The following is a 13972-nucleotide window of genomic DNA, read 5'->3' as shown; positions in this document are numbered from 1 at the left end:
CCCTCGCCTGCCCATCCTCTCTGTTTGGATCAGTGTCCCCCCTCCGTTTCTCTGCCCTCCCCCTCCCTGCCTCCACCTTTGGCTCAAGTTAAAACTGGCCTAGCCTGTTAGCAATGTGTTGAGGTCTGAGGCCAAAGACGATGAGCCTGGACCGTCCATCTGGTAGAGCCCAGATCCCAGGGTGGACGGGGAGGCGTGGGGAGGCGTGGGCGACCTGGGAGCCCAGTGGGGGAGGCAGGAGGGGTGGGGAGGCCTGCCCACCTCCTTCCCACCTGACTCTCTCTCCGATGGGGTGCTAGGGGGAGGGGCCGGGGACTGGGGCCCCAGCCCTGGGCTCCCATCATGGGCCCGCTGTCTGAATTACGGTAGCTTTGACGGCTCTCTTTGGCGACTGAGGGTGGGGACGGTGTAGGCTTTGTGCTGCACACCCTCGACAAGACCCTGGAGGTGCCTTGGGGATGGACCAGGACCCATGACCTATTTCCAACCCTGCTTGTCTCCGTCCTGCTCTCTGTCGCAGGCATGGGCAGCGTGAATGCGTGTTTGTTGGATGGATGGATGGATGGATGGATGGATGGACCGACCGGGCAGGCCATGGGGAGAGTCTGGGGGGATGGAGCGAGGGCCTGACACTGTAGTTAGACCCTCCAGCTGGTACCTTAGGGGAGAAAAGAGACCCCTCCCATCCCCCACCTTTTTTCAAATCCAACCATCACCAAAAAAAAAAAAAAAGAAAGAAAGAAAAAAAGAAAGCAAAGCAAAGCAAAGAAAAAAAATCAGGCTTGGAAAATCCAATTCTTCTATGTGAACTAGCAGGGTGGGGGGTTCCATTCATCCATGAGTCACGCTCAGGGGTCCCCGGCTGCGTGAGGGCTCTTTCCTCAAGCCCCTACCCTGAGTATGCCTGGAGGGCCCATTTCTAGAAAGATTCTGATGGAGGCTGGAGGGGGTGTCCGCACGGCCCCCGAATGTTGGGCTGAAAGGCTGTCGGTGAGCTCTGGATCCAGGAAGCCTACAGAGGGCTGGAGACGGCCGCGCGGGGTGGTCCTTCCTTTCTTTCCCCTTGCCTCATTTTTTAAGTCTCCCCTGGTGCCCCCCCCCCCCGCCGCCCCCTGGCCAGGAAGAAAAGAGCGACTGTGGCCGGAGCCTCGGCTTCCCCCACTGTCACAGAGCAAGGCCCCTTGAATGTGCGGTTATGTTTTTCTGACTGGAAATTCTTGGATTAGGGACACCTCAGGGGCCTTCTCAGGTGGGGGAAAATTAGGCAACAGTGTGTCACCTGACAGACACCTGCCTGTCACCCTCCACGTCCCAGGGGTCCTGGATGGAGGGCCTGTGGCTAGGGCAGGCGACCTGTCCTCACATCCACGGCCGCGGGTCAAGGATGAATCTCCTTCCTGATCCCACCTGTGCTGGGCCTGGCTGGGCCTCGCCTGTGGGAAGGGGCTGGGGCGGGGGGCAAGCTGGAGGCGAGGGGGTCTCGAGGACCCACAGCGTTTGGGGCTCTGCTGTGGGACCTGTGGCCTGTGGCTGCCCCTCTCTGGGTCTCAGCCAAAGGGAGGTGGACTGATGAATGGGAAATGGGGGTGATCTGGTTTCGTTCCTGGGGAACCAACAGGGCACAGGACACCTGCTGTAGGTGCTGAGAGTAGTGGGGTGGGGGGTGTGGTCCTGGCAGGGGGCGAAGGGAGGGGAATCCCCCTGCCCTGCCCACCCCCAGCCTTCTGGGCTCCTGAATGCTAGGGGATCCCACGACGCGGGGCAGCAGGGGCGCGGGAGGGCCAGAGAGGGTGAAGTGGGTCCCCGTGCCCCTGCTCCCCATGCAGCAAGGGCCACCCAGCGTCGTCCTCGTCACCCTCGTTCTAAGGGTCATCTCATCCGTAACTGTCATACCCGGGCCGGTTCAGCACCCGCAGAAGGGGTCACCCCTGAGGTGGGCTGTGAGCATCAGCGTGGAAGGGAAACTGAGGCTCGGAGGGGCCGGGAGCTGGGTTCCCCGCTGTCCCCCCCCCCCGCCCCCGTCTCCCTCCAGCCCAGGGACTACAAAAGTCTGTCTGTGTGATGGAGGGGTGACAGGTTCCCCCAAGCCAAGTCAGGGCCCTCCAAGATGGTGTTGGGGAGGGAAGGGGCTGTGGCCTCAGGGACGGTGTGCTGGGTCCCCTGCTGAGACCAAGGGATGCTCCAGCCCGGCCAGCCCCGGGCTCCGGGACAGGGTAGGGCTCCGGGGAGGATGGGAAGGATACAGTCCTCGGAGGGCAGGCGGGAGGGCAGGCCCTGGGGCGCTGGCTTGTCTTGTTTTTAAGGGAGAAAGGAATGGAGACAGAGAGACGGAAAAACAGAGATTCAGAGACAGAAGGAGAGACAGAGAGAGACTCAGAGCAGAGGGAGAGAAGGAGGCCCAGAGACCGGGAGGAGCAGGGGCAGGGGAGGACCCCCCCCCACAGCCAGGGAGAGGCAGGGGGAGGCAGGGAGAAGCAAGGAGAAGGGGCAGCGTGGAGGGAGCAAGGCCGCTTCTCCACTCAGACCTGTGCCTCACCAAGAGCTCAGGCCAGGAGCGGGGTGGGGGTCTCCCACGGGCCAGTGTCCCCATGTCCCCCCACCAGGTCCCAGCCAGGGGACGGCGCCCTCAGAGGGGGCTCACGGAGGTGCCTGGTGTGGCCACGGGGTCCCTCTCTCCCGAGGGGGGCCAAGCATCAGTGCCTACCCTGGCCCCAGCCCGCCATAGGGGCTGGGCCGCCTCCGGGCCCCCCATTTATGGTAATCGTGTATGCATTTGCATTTTAATGACAATATTTGTCTTAAAGCGGAGGTTGCAAGAGGGGGGCCGCTGCAGGTGGGGGGGCCGGGTGGAGGCCTGTGGTTTCCATGGGAGCACCAGCTGCTGGGCTGGCGGCAGGAGGGGCGGCTGGAGCACGCCGAGCTCTGAGGCGTGAGAGCCCAGCCCCCGGAGACGGAGACGGAGGGCTGCCTGGCGGGGGTGTCGAGGAGGAGATGGCGAGGTGAGAGCGGCGCATGGGGGACGCTGGGGGCCCGAGTCCGAGCTAGGCACGCCCCACTTCCGTGCCTCAGTTTCCCCAGCCGCCCATCCTTCCCTGATTTAACAGGCTTTTAGGAGGCCCTGGGGGCCTTCCAAGCTGTGACTGTGGCATCACTTCTGCCCTCATTCAGGCGGAGAGCCTTGACTGAGCGCCTACTGTGTGCCGCGTTTGTGGGGACGTGGGAATCTGGGGGAACCGGAATGGGTCTGGGATTCACAATGGAGTGAATGAGACCCACGTCTCCATCGACCCATATAACCAACATTTACTGAGCACCAGGCCCCGTTCTAGACCCAGGATACGATGTCGAACAACACAGACAGAAATGTCCCCCAAGACCTGACCTGGCAGGAGGACACAGTGAGGACCGAGGAGGTCAAAGGCATTGCTGTTAGGGCTGTGATGGTGGAAACACGCGCCTCCAGGGAGAACCCAGAGGAGCCCTGGTTCCTGCAGGTGTGGAGACCAGGAGGGCTTCCTAGAGGAGGTGGTCAGTGTGAAAGAGCCGTTCCAAGCTTGGCATCGAGATGAGTCTGGTTTCCGTGCATCTTACCGGCAGACCGTGTTGCCCCTACAGGAACGCGAGAGCCGTGGGGCTTCCTACCTCAGAGGGCCGGGATGGTGAGGACCAGAATGGTAGGCAGTTAAGGCTTTTGGCACCGGGCTGGGCTCATCATGTGACCGAGCTGACACCTGTAGGCTGAGAAGGATCTGTTGAAGGGGACAGGTGTTCCTGGCACAGAGAACAGCATGTGCAAAGGCCCAGAAGCAGTGTTAACTCTGGAAACTTCTGGTGGGGGAGGGGCCGAGGTTTTGCCCTGGCGGGGAACGCAGGAAGGGGTCCTCGGAGTCCCAGCTTCCCCTTCTGACATGGGACTTACCTGGCAGGGCTCTTCTGAGAGGCTCTGGCCTTGGGGGCGGGCCCAGGAGCTGTGTCTGGCACGGGCTCGTGTCTCTCTCTGTCACCCCTGACCCTGGCCGATGAGAACGCGGCCGCCAGGGACGCTCAGGAAGGCCGCACGCACTCAGGAGCCCGTTCATTCATTCATTCATTCATTCATTCATTCATTTGTTGGTTCATGCAGCCGACACTTCCTGAAAACCTCCGGGGCCTCGTCTCGTCCTCGGTGAGGCAGGGTGAAGGCCCTCTGGCCCCAGGACAGAGCTGGCCGTGAGCGTCAGAGCCGATGGTCAGGGCCGGGGCAGAGACAGGGAGGCGGCGCGGGGGGAACGGGACAGGGAATCGGGGGCTCTGCTGTGGGCTTCAGGGTCTTTGAAAGATGAATAGGAGTTGGTGCGGTGGGGAAACATCTCATTTGTTCATTCACAGAAGCGCTTACTGTGTCCCGGGCCCAGTGATGCGCGCGAGACACACAGAGAGCGCGCTGGGCAGCCGTCCCTGCGCTCGGGCCTGCGGGCAGAGGCAGCCGGGTTTACCGAGGCCGGGGCGCGTGGGGCACAGAAAGCATTAGGTGAGGCCTGGGAGATGAGGCCAGGGAGTAGCAAGGGCCTGCAGGGCCTGTGAGCCCAGACGGAGAGCACTGGGGAGCCACGGACAAACGTCGAGCAGGGGAGGAAGTCGGACTTGTGTGGAAAGGGCGCTTCGTGTGTCCTTACCTGCCAGAGGCGGCCTCTTCCTGGCCTCACACACAGCCTCGTTCAGGATATGCTGACTTCCCGCACCTGGATGAAAAGAGAGGAAGCTTCCCGGTGGGGCGTGGGGTGGGCCCGCACAGTGGGGGAAGAGGAGTGCCGAGAAGCTGACTCGGGTCCTCAGAAAAAGCTGAGGGTCGCGTGAGGCACGGGGCTCGGAGAGCAGTAGCACTCAGCCCCAAGTCACACAGCAATGTATCGCGGCATCGCCACCTCCCGGACCGAGGCCTGACCCCCTCTGGCAGAGGAGGGAAGGCGGCGGGGACAGAGGTGTGACTGCGGAGAGGAAGACTCAGGGTCAAGGTCGTCGAGGGAGGCTGGCGGTCCTTGGGCCAAAGGCGACCAGTGCCAGAGGAAGGGGCTACTAGGTTTGGAAGACACTGACCCGGCAACGTCCTGTTGGCCTGGGGTCCTGGGGGTCGTCACTGATACATACGCTCTAGGAGGGCAAGGACTGTGTCTTATTCGTCGTTTGGAAGTGAACATGCGGATGGGTGAGGGCGCGGGGGCGTGAGAGGACGGGCCGGTGGGGAGCGGGCGGCCCGGGCGGCCAGGCGGCTGCGATCCGGATAGACGGACGGGCCAGCGGGCGGACCGGCCCCGGCGTGGGTGGACCGGAGCGTGGATGGGGGGCAGTGTGCTGGCGGGTGCATGAGCGGATCGGTAGGTGAACGAACAGGTGGGTGAGTGGAAGCCGGAATGGACGGATGGATGCGTGTGTGGACGATGGATACCTGATACCCACCTTCCTCCTCACATGATGGGGGGGGGATGACCCGTCAGGTTTGCAGTCAGACGGGCTTGGTTTCTGTTCCTGCCTCTGCTTTGTTGCTTCTGGGGGGTCTTCGACAAGCCACCTCACCTTTTGTCAGCCGCAGCTTCCTCGTTTGTAAAAGAGAAGGAATGTTGACAGCTGTCTTCCAGACTAGGTTGTAGAAACCCGAGCTTGCCTGTATCATGTGATTAGTATAATGACTCTGAGTAATGTCCTTCGCATTGTAGGGGTCCTCGACACAGGGCCAGGCGGTCGTATGGTCAACGATCATCTGTCAAGTCTCTGTTGTGCGTCAGGCACTGCGCTGGGCTCTGGGGATGCAAAGCAATCCCAGGCAGAGGAGGGACTGATAACAAATGCGGAAGCCAATCAGTGAGGTTCCGATTGGACTGCGCTGCCACGAAGGCCATCAAGTAGGATGTGTGTTGGAGGGGACAGCGAACCTTGCCTCTCTTGCCTCTCATCTGAATGACAGATGAGGAAGCTGTGGTTCTGAAGCCAAGGGAAAGGCATTCCAGGACCAGAAACAGCACATGCAAAGGCCCTGAGGTCAGAATGAGTGTGCCCTGTCGGAGGAGAAGCGAGAAGCGAGAAGGCCCATGTGGCTGGAGCAGAGCCTGAGGGGAGGGAGGGAGGAGGGGGCAGGGCCAGTTGCGCTGGGAGGGACTGTGGGCCTGTGGACGCTCGGATGGTGGGTTTTACCCTGAGTGAGGTGGGAGCCCCTGAAGGCGGTGAGCAGGGAAAAGACGGGGCCCCTTAGGGAGCTCAGAATCTGCATTTTCCAGATGGGGTAGCTAAGGCACAGAGGGTCTTGGCGAGCAGAGAGAGCTTTCCGCCAGCCTTGTCGTGTTGCCCCAGCCCCGCTGAGGGCCTCCTGAGGATGGTGGGCTGCCCGGCGGCGCGGTCAGCGTGGGAAAGCTGGGAGACGGCGTCCTTGTCCCTGGCCCTCTGCTCGGGGGAAGGAGCGGGTGAGGGACCCCCATGGCGGCTGGGGGGGGGCAGAGCAACCTCACCAGGGAGGGGAGGAGGCCGCCCGAGGCCACGCACGGCCGCACGATCAGGGCTGCGGGCTCCTCTCTTCACCCCCGACCTCCCCGCTCTGTGTCCGCGGGGCGCCCACGGCTCCGGGAGTTGGACAGACGTCTGCGCGGGCCCTGAGGGGTGGTGGTGTGTGCGGGGGGCGGGGGGAGCGGACGAGCTGGGGTTGAAGGTGCTGCGGGAACGCGTGCCAGCCGCCCAAGGAGGCAGCAGCCCCCCCACCCCCGGACAGCTGTCCGAAAACAGAGCAGACAGGGGTGAGCGCCAGGGTGTGGAGAGACCAGAGCCCTCACGCACGGCTGGGGACACGCGCTGGGGCGGTGCTGGGGAAGACGGTCTGGCAGTTCCTCAAAACACGGACACCCGCTGCCGTAGGAGCCGACAGCGCGCACAGACCCAGAAGGACTGAAGGTCTCCGAGAGCTGTTTGTCACGGGTGTTCCCAGCACAGCTCACGGCGGCCGGACGTGCAGAACAGCCCGTGTCCGCCAATGGACGAACCGATACACGTGGCGCGGTCGTCCCCACGCGGGAACACGGTCAGCCTTAGGGAGGGGGGGACCCTCACCCCTGCCATGACGCGGAGGGACCCCGAGGACACGGGACTCAAGGAAAGGAGCCAGACCCAGAAGGACCCGTCCCGCAGGACCCCACTCCCAGGAGGGCCCCAGAGGAGTCCTGTCCACACGGACAGAGAGGAGGGGGTGGGGGCCGGGACTGGGGCAGGGGTGGTGCGCCCGTGCTTTGTGGGGACAGAGTCTCTGTGGGAGGAGATGGAAGGTTCTGGAGCTGGAGGGTGGGGGTGGTCGCAGGACCAGGGGAGTGTGGGCTTAGACATGGTTAAGACGGTGAAGTTATGCTGTGTGTATTCTACAGTGATGTGGGGAGAGCAGGGCTGTGGGGGAGGGGCTGGGATTCCAGGGTCGGGCACCCGAGGCCTGGAGGCTGCGTGTCTGGGGAGTTACAAGTGGATCGGGGTGGGGGGGGAAGGGCTGCAGAGGCCGGCAATCTTGGCTTTGACCTGAAGGTCCCGGGGAGACATAGCTAAAGGGTCAAATCATCAGCTCTTGGTGGGGGAGGTGAGGAAGAGGAAGGAATCTAGCAAAGTGGTTCTCACCTGAGACAGGGGTGCCCCCGGGGGACACTGGGTGATGCTCGGGACGCCTGTGGTTGTCACAACTGGTGGTGCTCCCGGCGTCCAGTGGGTGGGGACCAGGGATGCTGCTCAGCGCCCCCACAGTGTCAGGGATGGCCCTGCTCCAGAGTGACCCGAATCCTCTCTGCAGCCCCCAAGACCCTGCATGGCCTGCCCCGCCCCTCCCTGCTCTCCCCGCCTCCCTCTCTCCCACTCTGCTCCAGACACACAGGCCTCCTTGCCTTTTGTCCAACGCACCAAGCCAGTCCTGCCCCAGGGCCTTTGCATGAGCCATCCCTGTCACCGGGATGCTGTCCTCCCAAAGCTCTGCAGGGCTCCTCTGTCTCTTCCTCTAGGTTGGGGCTCAGAGGTCACCTCCTCAATGAAGGCTCCTCCCCCCAGATACTCGCATCCGCCTTCCTCTCGCCCTTCAACCCTCACCTTCTGGGGGCCGCCTCCCTGCAGACGTGATTTATAAGCACAGCCACCGTCCCCACTCCAAGCCCTGCCTCCCTGCCTTCCTCTTTTCCCTGTGAAAATGGAGACTTCTGACATAACGCAGATCATAGGTTTTGCTTCTTACGTGATTTTGTCTTTCTCCACCCCACCCCCACCCCGAGACTTTTTTTTTAGGGGACTTTTTTTTTTTTTTTTAATTTTTTTTTTTTTTAAAGATTTTTATTTATTTATTTGACAGAGAGAAATCACAAGTAGAGAGGCAGGCAGAGAGAGAGAAGCAGACTCCCTGCTGAGCTGAGAGCCCGATGCGGGACTCGATCCCAGGACCCTGAGATCATGACCTGAGCCGAAGGCAGCAGCTTAATCCACTGAGCCACCCAGGCGCCCCTTTAGGGGACTTTTTTTGCAAACTCCATTAGGACGGAGGTGTTTTGCCTTTTGTGTTCACCGCTATGTCCCCCGGGCCTAGAACTGTGCCTGGAACATAGCAGGTGGGAAAATGGCTGGCTGGCGGACGGATGGACGGACAGGTGGGGGGGTGGGTGTACAGACGGAGGGCCCCGTGGCGGAGCCGTGGGGACAGTCTGTGAGAGAAAGCAAGACGGCTGCGGGCAGGAGGCTGGGGGTGCGTGTCCTGTCGAGGCCTGGGAAGCCCCACTGCGTAAGTCTGGGGCACAGGAGGAGTCAGCAGTGGCAGCTAAGGAGTCCAGGCAGGGAGCGGGGAGGTGCCCCCTGAGCTGGTGCACTGGCCATAGGGGTCCGGGAGCCTGAGCCCATGAGTTTGTACTGAGGGGAGGGGGAGGGGTGCGGGAGGGAGCCTGCCAGCCCCGCTCCTCAGCCAGTGGGGACAGCCCAAGGCTGAGAGGATGGAGAGGAGCACAGAGGGCGTCCAGGGGCAGGGGGCTGGTGGCGGGCGGCCCCACAGCACCGGGGAGTGTCTTCTGTAGCTCTTAGTGGAGCCTCAGAGAAGTGACCCAAGAGCGGCCCTGGGCCGGGCTAGATCACAGAGCCAAGGTTAAAGACCAAGAACATGGAGCACCTGGGGGGGCAGGGGCTTGGGGGCCCAAGGGATTTGGGAGGAGGGTTCGCACAACTAGCTGTGGTCGCGTCCTTGCCGGCGAGGGAAGCAGGAGTTGCTGGTGATCAGCAGCGAGTTAGGGAGTCTCCGCCGTCTGTTTCCGCTCTACAGCTGGTGCATAATAGGTGCTCAGGAAATGTGGAATAAGTCCGTGCCACGCATGTTAAGGAAGGGGAGGGATGAAAGCAATCAAATGTCCCTGCCCTCAAAGAGGTGCCTTGATATCAGCAGGTCAGCTTGAAAATGCAAGCATTCAGCCAACAAGTGTCCATTGAGCACCTACTGTGTGCCGGGTGATATCTAAGTACCCCCCCACCAGCCCCCGAATCAAACATGGAAAAACCTACAAAAGGCCTCTGTGAGTACCTCTTTTTGGTAACCGAAGGAAACCTGACGGGGATTTTTGTTCTTATGCACTGGTTTTGCAGGGAGCTGTCCCGGAGGCTAGGCTCCCCTCTCCCCTACCCCGGCAGCGAGCTCCGCCCCACCGGGCTCCTTCCCCAGGACCACGCTGGGCATCCATGCATCAGTCTCCAGGGCTCCGGGTTGTGTGAGCGTCTGTGCGTTGTCGCGCCATTCCGTGCATCCATTAGCGAGATGTGTCCTGAAGTATCTGAAAAGCCGAAGAGGTTATTTTTTGAGTCTGGGAATGTTCAAGAAGTTTTCCGTGTAAATTAATGGTGGCTGCTTCCTTGCTGTATGCCATTTAGACTGTCGGAAGGTTTTGCAGGAACGCTCAACTTCTGGATAGTGAGGGAAACCTGCGTGCGTCGTGCCGATGGTGATGAGGAAAAATACAGCTGGGGAGGGGGCGATGGAGGGCCGTAACCTTACACAGGGCACTCAAAGGAGGCCTCACTAAGGAGCTGACATTTGAGGCAAGATCTGAAGGAAGGGAATGAACTGTGCAGAGATCTGGCAGAATGAGTTCTGGAATAGCCCGTGCAAAGGTCCTGGGGCAGGAGGGCCTGGCGTGTCGGAGGAGCAGAGGCGGTGTGTGTGTCTGGGCAGAGCGGGCTAGGGGGAGAGAGGGAGGAGGGAAGGATGGGGAGGGGACAAAGCAGGTCATGTGGGGCCTTAGGGACTGTGTGGGGAGTACTTGGGCTTGTACCCCAGGAAGGTAGGAGCCCTGGAGGGCGGTGGGCCGAGGAGGTGCTCACAGGCGCCCTCTGGTGGCCCCCGGGAGGAGGGCCGGTTGTGGGGCGGAGTGCGGCGGCAGCGGTGCCCTCAGGGAGACGGGGGCGGAGGGGCCCCGCAGGTCCAGGAGGGCGTGGATGGGTGCTCGGTCAGCGTGGAGGCCCTGAGCTGTAGCCAAATTCTGCTGAGCACACAGCATGCTGGGCCCAGGGCTGGGCCCTGGGGACACGTCGGTGGCGGCTCACCTGGTTCCCACGCTCAGCTCAGGGACTCCGAATCCAGTGGGACAGTAACTCCTGATGGGCAGTTAGAGACCCACACAGGCTGGGGAGAGCTGCAGGGGTGCCTGATCCCCACCTCTGGAAGGGACCCTGCGGCTGGGCTGCGGGGGTGGAGGAGGAAGAATGGGGACAGAGGGGTGTGCGAACCAGGACGTGGCGAGCTCCAGGGTGGTGGCTGAGAGCCCGAGCGCGGGGTGCCGGGGGACGCGGCCAGTTCCCAGACCTGCCCGGCTCCCCAGAAGTGACAGAAATCCTACACTTAGGCATGAAAATAACCACCGTGACTACTAAGAAGGGAAAAACTTTAAAAACACTTTTTGTTGAGGCCACTCAAGTAGTCCCCCTCACTCTGGGATTTTCTGAGACCTCAGAAGCCCTTTGCCTACCCCCAGGTTGGATTCAGTTCTAGGCCTAGTTTGTGACTTGCTGTGTGACCTCAGAAAGATTGCTAAGCCTCTCTGATCTGGGTTTGCTGCATCTGTAACGCGGGATAGAGACACCCACCAGTTTAGAAGGGGGGTTTCACCTGAGGCCGTGGCGTCTGACCCAGGGCTTGGCTCTGCTCTGTGGGTACTGCCTTGCTGGGCCATTTGGGGGACTTTTAGCCAGTCCTGGTGGGGGGGGCGGTCCTTCCCCTGATGTCCCCCAAGCCCCCAGTTGGGTCTGAGGACCCAAACCAGATTCTGCATCTTTCTTCCAAACCGCTCTTCCTACTGGGTCTCCATCTCTGTGAGCCTCCTGGGGCGTCGGTCACAAATGACCACAAACTTGGCTTGAAACAGCGGACTTCCCGCCCAGTCCTCGAGGCCAGGAGTCCGAGATCAAGGGGCTGTGCTCCCTCCTGAGGCTCCGGGCACAGCTCTTCCTGCCTCCTTCAGCTTCCAGGGGCTCCAGCTTCCCTTGGCTTGCGGCCGCGTCCCTCGATCTGTGCCTCTGTCTTCACGTGGTGTCTCCTCTCTCTGTGTCTCCTCTTGTCTCTTACAAGGACATCTGTCATCGGATCTGGGGTCCACCTTGTTATCCAGGATGGATCTCATCTCAGGATCTCTAATTACATGGACTCAGTCCCTTTTTCCAAATGAGGTCCCACGCACAGGGTCTGGGACGTACGCTGTCTTTCCTGCAGGGCCACCACACAATCTGCTGCACCCTCCCAGGGATGGCCCCGGCCTTCCGCCTTACCTCCACCCCCAGCCCCTCGCCCCCCGGAGACCCCCTCGGAGTGTCCCACCCATCTTTCCTCTCTGCCTCCAAGGCCTCCAAAGGCCCCTCAATCTTCGCCTCCCCTGACCTCTAGCCTCTAGCCTGTGCTCCAGTCCCTCCTCCAGGCTGGTCCCAGATCTTCCCAGCTCACACCCCTGTGCCCTCCCCTGCCCGCACATCTTCTGGGGCTCCCCACTGCCTTCAACTCTGTTCATTCTCCTCACCTGCTGCTCAAAGTCCTTGGGGCCCTGTTTATGCTCCCCGCCCCCCAGCAGCGTCTCTCGACACCTGCCGCACTCCCCAGCCTGCTCCCTACACCCTCGATGCCAGACAGAGCCATTTCCAGTCCTCTGGGCTTCCCCGAGCCCTTTGTCCCACCCTCTGCTGCCCCAGGCTGACCACACTTGCCTCTTCCCAACCTCTGAGTCTTAGGATTGCCTGTTAATGAGGACATTGTCCCCAGAGTGAACAGAGATGGTGCTACAGAGGGACCATGGCCACCTTTGCCCCTCGGCCCCAGAGGCAGCATCTCGGGCTGAATAGAGGAGTGTGGGCTGGTGGGAGAGCCTTGGGCAACGGGGTCCTGCAGATGCTCTTAAGGCCACGTTTGTCTTAACGTATCCAAGGTTTTGAGTGAATTTCAGGGAAGGTGGCAGAATTGGGAGCCCCTGCCGCTCCACATGCACACCCTGGAGATCAAAGCCTCTCAGTGCAGTGGATGGGAGTGAAACCCGTGATGTCAGATGCCCCGGGCTCCAACTCCAGCTCTGCCCTTTCCTGCTGTGCGTCTTAGGCAAGGCTCCCCCCGGCCCCCCCCACTACTGTGTGTAACCCGCCCTGCTGGGTTCCTGCAAGGAGGGAAGGGGGCGAAGGGGGTGCAGCCCAGCCCTAGGAGAGTGGCCACCCTGTCCCGGTGCTCTGTGAAGGAGCCATTGTCACCACTACTACTGTCTTTATAAGAGGGAGACGCTAGAGGTGGAGGAGGAACAGACTGGAGTTAGTCCTCTGGGTTTCTGATCTGGCCTCTGGCCCCGTCACTGTGTTACCCTGGTGGCTGCTGTCTGAGTTTCCTTACCTGTACAACGGAAATAATCATAAATAAAATACCGGGTCCCCTGGGTGGCTGAGTCGGTTGAGCGTCTGACTCTTGGTTTCAGCTCAGGTAGTGATCTCAGGGTCGTGGGATCGAGCCCCATGCCCGGCTCCATGCTCAGCAGGAAGTCTGCTTGGGATTCTCTCTCCCTCTGCCCCTCCCCCACTCCATGCTCACTCTCTCTAAATAAATAAACCTTTAAAATAATAATAATAATAATAAACACAACAATGCAGTTCTCTTGGGCTAGTCTGAGGACTGAGGGTTGATAGCGGTGACGTGCCCCGTAGGATGTGGTGCTCCGCGGACACTGACTATTATTGTCATTCCAACTTTGAGTCATGAAATCCCAAAAGCTCAGATCTCAGACCAGAGAGCAGAGGATCTTAGCATGAGGAAGGTCTCTCAGGATTCTCTGACAAAGAAGTTTCCTCTCTGGGGAGCCCCTGCTGCTTACCTCTAGAGACGGGGAGCTCCCTGCCTCCCAAGGGAGCTGTGATGACACAGAAGTAGTTATTAGGAAACTTTCATACATACATACTCTTGTTCCCCAATGATTCCCCCATCTTGGTCCCTGCTCTGTCTTTGGGCCTAGAGAGATCTGTGGGCAATGACAGCCCCCCACCCCAGGTCTGTCCTGGTCCAGGCTTGGAAAATGGGTGTGGGTGTGAAGGGACGGTCAGGGGCTGAGCATTCTGGGAAGGACCCCAGGGCTTGGCCAGCAGGGGCAGGGGCTACTGGACACCAGGCCTGGTCGCCTTGTCATTGGGGAGGCTGATGTGTGGGTAGGGGTGTCCAGGACTGAAACTGAGATGAGAGGGTCACCCAGTGTAGGCTTTGGTTGGGTTGTGGCTTCCCTCCAAAGGTCTCTCTGGGACTAGGATGCTGCAAATAGACCTTGAACAATTAAAATGGCGTCCATGGCTCTCGACCCAGCATTTGATCCTGGCACTATTTTAAAACTCCTTTTGGGGAGGGGTGAGTCAGGGACCGGAGATCTTCCCCTAGGCCCTGGGTAAATTTTTTAAAAGATGCAAGCTCCAGGCAGTGTACCCCAGTGTGGAGCCTGAGTGAGCACACGCT

At 60.7% G+C, this 13972-nt stretch overlaps 1 protein-coding gene across 5 annotated transcripts in view; it reads left to right on the top strand.

The window, feature by feature from the left end:
* CELF5 (CUGBP Elav-like family member 5) overlaps window positions 1-13972 on the top strand; it is a gene marked incomplete at its 5' end in the record, with an annotated part of 201459 nt that overhangs the window by 1044 nt on the left and 186443 nt on the right. The gene's annotated exons all lie outside the window — the stretch shown is intronic.

The sequence above is a fragment of the Mustela nivalis genome (genome assembly GCF_964662115.1).
Source record: "Mustela nivalis genome assembly, chromosome: 1".
In the NCBI taxonomy this organism is placed as follows: domain Eukaryota; kingdom Metazoa; phylum Chordata; class Mammalia; order Carnivora; family Mustelidae; genus Mustela; species Mustela nivalis.
The sequence above is the reverse complement of the archived record's forward strand: the minus strand, read 5'-3'. Positions and strand labels throughout refer to the sequence as shown.